At 35.9% G+C, this 5,998-nt stretch overlaps 1 protein-coding gene across 1 annotated transcript in view; it reads right to left on the reverse strand.

Annotated features, from left to right (window-relative positions):
* Positions 1-5,998, reverse strand: part of LOC117167135 (NACHT domain- and WD repeat-containing protein 1) — an 898,576-nt gene that overhangs the window by 593,017 nt on the left and 299,561 nt on the right. The window lies entirely within an intron of this gene.

Raw genomic sequence — 5,998 nt, forward strand, 5'->3', positions numbered from 1 at the left:
GCCAAAATTCCTATCGCACTGGCAATAGGAATGGCCTCGAACTGTAAACACATATTTAATCTCGCTTTGCAAATAAATGGACAATAAAACCAAAAAATGAAACACTGTGTAGTTTTTATTTTGTCCCGGACATGAGGACACGGGTATTTTTGATAGTGGCAAATTCTATGCAAAATCAAATTCACAGCATAGACTATTATTTTCAGAGAGTATTTACTTTTTTAACTTCAAATAAATTTCAGCATTGTTTTTGTGATTAATTGCTTCTTCGTTTACTTTTTTATTTGTCTCGTTTTTGTAGCAAGTATTGCACACGACAGTTCTAGGTAATTTAAAACTGAATCCAACATTTAGGTTAAAATACTTAAAATAAACGGTTTGATTTATTGTCAATTTAGCCCCCGTTTTTTCTTTATAATATTTTCCGAATAATTTGTAAAGTTCTACAAGATTTCCTGAAGGATTATCAAAATATTTGGTAGAATTTCGTTTGTAATGTGAACTGTGATGTGGAATTGATTCGCAATGCTCTTCAATCATTTTTTTTTTAATTTTCTGTTTATTTAAGACAACTTTCGCGTACTCCACCTGCAAAGTTTTTTAAAGCCTGCTTATTTAAAATCTTTTTTTGAACATTTTCAACTCTTCTTTTGTCCAATCATAGAAAAGCACATAAAAATTTCTTACAAATCGAAACATTTTCTTCGTCAGTAGGAAATAAATATATTCAATGAATTAACCGTCCTAGTTTTTCACCTGCATTTGTTTGGATAGGATCCTTGCATTTTAACAATTCTCTGAGAAACACATTTTGTTCATTATAGTTCCCGAGATTCAAAAAATTTGTATGTACTTTTTCTTGTTGCACATTTGAAAACTGTTGTTAACATTTTTCTCCACAACAGGATTCAACAGGTTTGAAAGAACTCTCTGGGATTAGAATATCTTTAGCAATACCGTCTTTTTTAGTTTTAGACTTTGTAATGTATTCTTTTCCCTAAAGAAATAACAAATAATGCTATTAACTTCGTCATTAAAATTTTTTAATAATTACTTTAGACTATCTACATATTATATATAGTTCAGTAAAAGAATTATTTAAAAAATCAAGAATAAAAAAGTCATAAAATATTAAATTTATGATTAAAATTTATTTAAAAATTGTCTTGACGGTTTCCAATCGTACCTGATTTTTGGAACATTTTTTCTTATTTTTAATCCACGAATCTTCATTTCTAGTTGTTTTTCTACCTTGTTCTATTTTAATATCTTTTTCTTTTTAATTAATATTCTCAAAAATATCTAAAAAATCTCAATAATCTCAAAAAAAATGCTTTTCCAACTATTGTAAGACACAATCATTTCGCTGGTTCTATGCTTTATTTGTAGAATTTCATAGAAAATGACAAAAAAAGGTACTGTTGTGCATTTGTTTTGGTAAAATTGACTTGACCTTCACGTCGTTCGCTGCAGCGCGTACGTAGACGGCCAGGCACGTTTTTGGGCAGCGTCAAGATTACCGCTTGGATTTTAAAACATTCATAATTTTTGAACTATCAATCCAATTGATCTAAAACTTTCCAGAAAACTACTTTGAACCTTAATGAACAACTTTCTCACTGAAAGCTTTCCGTAGCTTAAAATTCGTTCGCTAAACGAGGCGCTTGAAGGTTAAAATTCGTTTTCAAAAAATCCACTTTTTACCAATTATCTCAAAAACTACAAAACCTATAAATTTTTGCAAAAGGAAAAAAAGATGCGCCTTGAAATTCTCTACAAGTACTAGTCTTTAAAATTGAAATTAGAAAGATTTTTAAAATTGACACTCAGGACAAGGCTTCTCAGGCTGAATCCGGCCGTGTCCCCTTTTGGTCGCCAACGGTTCAATTATAATATAAACATTCATAATATATATAATAGTAATAATATCCATATTATATACACCTGAAGAACATATCCTCAAAATCGACTCATGCATGAAATTAAGAATCACGCGAAACATCAGAATAGCCAATTTCTTTAATTTTTTTCCAATGGGGATCGAGATATCAATATAAGACCTATGGTGGGGGAAATCTCAGTCTCGATCTGGCAGCTCTGGAAGCAGCTGATTAGGTCGTCATTCGCGAAGTCGGGCGAGCTCGGTTCACGTTCGCGCATATTCCTCTTTACAGGAGGCTGGTCTTCGCAGCAGAAAAGTGGGGGGAATCTTCTCCCTTCATTCTTGTGTCGTTTTACCTCTCGGCTAATTCTTAGGTCGTGTTTGCTCTCGCGTGTTTTTACTTCACTTTTCCGTAAGTTATTTTTTTAGTTCGCTTTTGCTCTGAGCGTGTCATATCTCCTTCAAAATAAATTAACCTTTTGTAGATGCATTAAAACTTATTTAATACCATTTAGCAAAGAGCACAAAAAAAGGAACTGACATGTGGGAATGCCCAGTTCTCTTCAATTTAATGCATCTCGAATAAAAATAAAGCGATTATAAGGCGAAAGGTTATCCTGGTAAGGTTCAAAATCGAAAATTATCTTCGATCAATGTTCATTTTATCTGGCAAAGTTAATTCTTGTTGTGGTCAATCTTTCACCTGGAATCGATGTAAACTTCGTCTTTCGTTTTTTCTGTGATGAAATTTATTTCTGACGACGAAGAAATATGGTCCCTTTCTAGCTGGATTTCTTCGCAATAGATCGTTTTGTGTTTTTGCATCGCGGACTAAGTGAGGCCACCATTTAAGCAAAATATGAAGAAAAAATGCGAAAAATCAGTGCAGTTCAATCAGTATTGTTAGGCAAAGGATCGAGTGACGTAATAAACAGAGTACTATAGTAAAGTTTTTCAGGCGCTTTTGAGTCGGTAAACAAAGTCAGACAGTATATAGTTAGTGCATAAAGAGAGACAGAGAATTGGAAAATGGCTAAGCGAGACAAGGAAAATAAAAGCCATTAGAAAAGTTACGATAGCTTGGCGATTGATGCAGGAGGGGGACTGAAAGATAACGAAATTTTAAACTCTACGGGAGTATTGCAACCTTTGGAATTATCAAGCCTTTGTCTCAGTAAAAGAAGGAACAAAGGTAACATGAAAGAGGTCGAAAAGTGGTTAAAACATGCAGGTATAACAAAAACCGAAAAATTCGAATTTGTGAATCGGCGCGGTCTTAAATATAGCGTGGGGCATCAGATTCAGTTTACATTTAGTCTTAATAACGAGAAACAAATTGATTATATCAAATATTTTAATTTTTTGAAGAAATGTACTGTCCGCGAAAACGAAGGTCGTAGTATGCCAAATAAATATATGTCGAGGGAGACTTTGGTCAGAGATTTGCCAGAGTTCAATGGCAATATCGTTAGTTGCACAAAAAAAATTAAGGTTTTCATTGAAAACTATTTTTGTTTCCAAAGGAGCTGCAACACAAATGAACCCCACTTGCTGAAAAGAAACCCAAAATGATAAGTGAGCTCTAAATGATGCCACACTTGGGGTTATTAAAGGATCTCAATTCTAATTGACCCTATTTCGAAAAGAACCTATTTTTCGCTTTGCTAACTTGGATATTATCTTTAATTAATAACACAATATTTACCTTAAAACACAGATGTAATCAAACTCTGATGAAAATAACTTAATGAAGATCATTAAGTTGCAAAATAATACCGCAATTAAAATACATATAATCACTTGATAAATGTCATTTGCAGGTTATATAGCAATGTTTTCAACATGAAGGCATATTTATATGCAAGAAACTTTTCGTCTTAAGTCATCGGTAGATAACTGAATCGATTTCTAATTTACCAGCACTACTGTGAAGCGTTTGGTTTGTGAATGCGGCTTCATGTTCTCTTCAAGAGCGCTCTAAATGAACCCTTTTGGCTTCCTACAGGTATATATTGGAGCTCAAGTTCTAAATGATACCAACTTTTATTTGAGCCGCAACTTCAGTAAACCCCCAGTTCTTTTTGTTTGGGTTTTGTTCATTAGTATCTTTCGACAAGCGACAGAAGTATGCGGCCCAACGCCCCACGACAATATGCTGCGATTACAGAAGTGTTTAAAAGGTAATGCTCTCGAAGCCGTCAGAGCATTGATAATACGGTGAACTTTCACTTAAGTTGACCGCGCGAAAATGTAAACATTCAATTAAGTTGATTCAAGGTGGGGAGTCACGAGTCCCCACTATCAAGGATAATACTGCAGCTTTCTCTCTCTCTCTCTCCATCCGTGATTTCTCTTTATACTAGGCAATCTGATAAGTCCCTGAAAAATGAAACACGGAGACGTTTTTTTGGCCAAAGTCGGTTTTATTTTTCAACATACTCTCCTTTTTGGTCGATACAGCGAGTCCAACGATTTTCTAACTTTTTGATACCGTCCGAAAAGTACTCGATCGGAAGGTCTCCAAAATACGCCTTAGTTTCATCTATGAGCTCCTCATTTGAGTAAAAACGCTTACCGGTGAGCTATCTCTTCAGGTTAGGGAACAAGTAATAGTCGCTGGGGGCCAGGTCTGGTGAATATGGTGACTGAGGAACCAATTCGAAGCCGATTTCATGCAATTTTGCTTGTGCAACTAAGCATGAATGAACAGGCGCATTGTCGTGATGATAAAGCGGTTTTTTCTTCTTCAAATGCGGTCGTTTTTCGGCGATTTCGATTTTCAATCGGTCCAATAATGATGAATAGTGTGCTCCGGTTATGGTTTTACCTTTTTCAAGATAGTCCACGCATATTATGCCATGTGCATCTCAAAATACGGAGGCCATAACCTTTCCGACCCATTGTTGCGTTTTTGGTCGCTTAGGAGCACTTTGGCCCGGTGGAACCCACTGTTTTGCCTGTTGCGTTGACTCAGGAGTGTAATAGTGGGTCCAGGTTTCATCCATGGTTATGAATCGGCGCGAAAACTCGGTCGGCTTACGCGAAAATAATGCCAAATTCTGCTGGGAAGTTGTTGCACGAATTCGTTTTTGGTCCACTGTGAGCAAACGCGGCACCCATCGCGCGCAGAGCTTCTTCATGACCAAAACTGAATGCACGATATTGCCCACACGTTCAGCATCAACTGTGCTTGTACGGCCACAACGAAACTCGGTAAACCACTTATGAATCGTTCCAATCGACGGTGCCGAGTCCAGGTAATACTTATCTAGCTTGGCCTTGGTCTCGGATATCGTTTTCTTACGAAGATAGTAGTGTTTGATCAAAACTCGAAACTCAGATTTTTCCATATTAAAAAAAACTCGGAGGTTAGTCGCTTCTCAGTGCTGTAACTTGTGAATGCGTAAGCATAAATGGCTGAAGTTTTGACAGGCGTTATTTGAAGGATCAAGCTCGACGAAAATGGTTCACATTAGTGAATATTAATGCCACCTCTTAGAATTTTCAGGTACTTATCAGACTGCCTAGTATCAGCATTTCCAAAGTCTCCCTAACCATCGCGGCACATAAACATTGTATGTCGCGTAAATGTCAGTTAAAACAATTGTTGTTTGTTCATGTTGTGAAATCAAAACCTACAGTGGAAGAGAAAAAAGGAGGTACGATTAGCAAAACTTTGATCATGTTCAAAAATAGTGATTTCAGGTTCGTACAATATGCTAATACGTAAAAAATTTGTACTCACAGAATAAGAACTAGTGTAAATTACATTTACTATACCCATTAATTAACATTTAACAATTTTCTTAGCGAAAGTTCACTGTAAAGACAAATGTAGGAAAGGTAATCCGTACACTAGAACGGCATTTCAGTCGGCCAGACTGTATAATAAAGGATTTAATGAATAAAGTGTCAGGGCAGCCAATTGTAAAATAAAACAAACCTGTCACTTTAATAATTTTTCGAATGCTGTGACAAATTTGGTGGCAACCGTCGAGTCACTATATCGGCCATCGTACAGTCTGCCAAGTTAAAGCGTGGGTGGCTTTACTCGCAGTCGGTAAGGTGTATCGACATGATTTTGGTGTCAAAATATTAAGAAGAGCTCCCTCTTTC

Source organism: Belonocnema kinseyi, chromosome 1 (assembly GCF_010883055.1).
Source record: "Belonocnema kinseyi isolate 2016_QV_RU_SX_M_011 chromosome 1, B_treatae_v1, whole genome shotgun sequence".
Lineage (NCBI taxonomy): Eukaryota > Metazoa > Arthropoda > Insecta > Hymenoptera > Cynipidae > Belonocnema > Belonocnema kinseyi.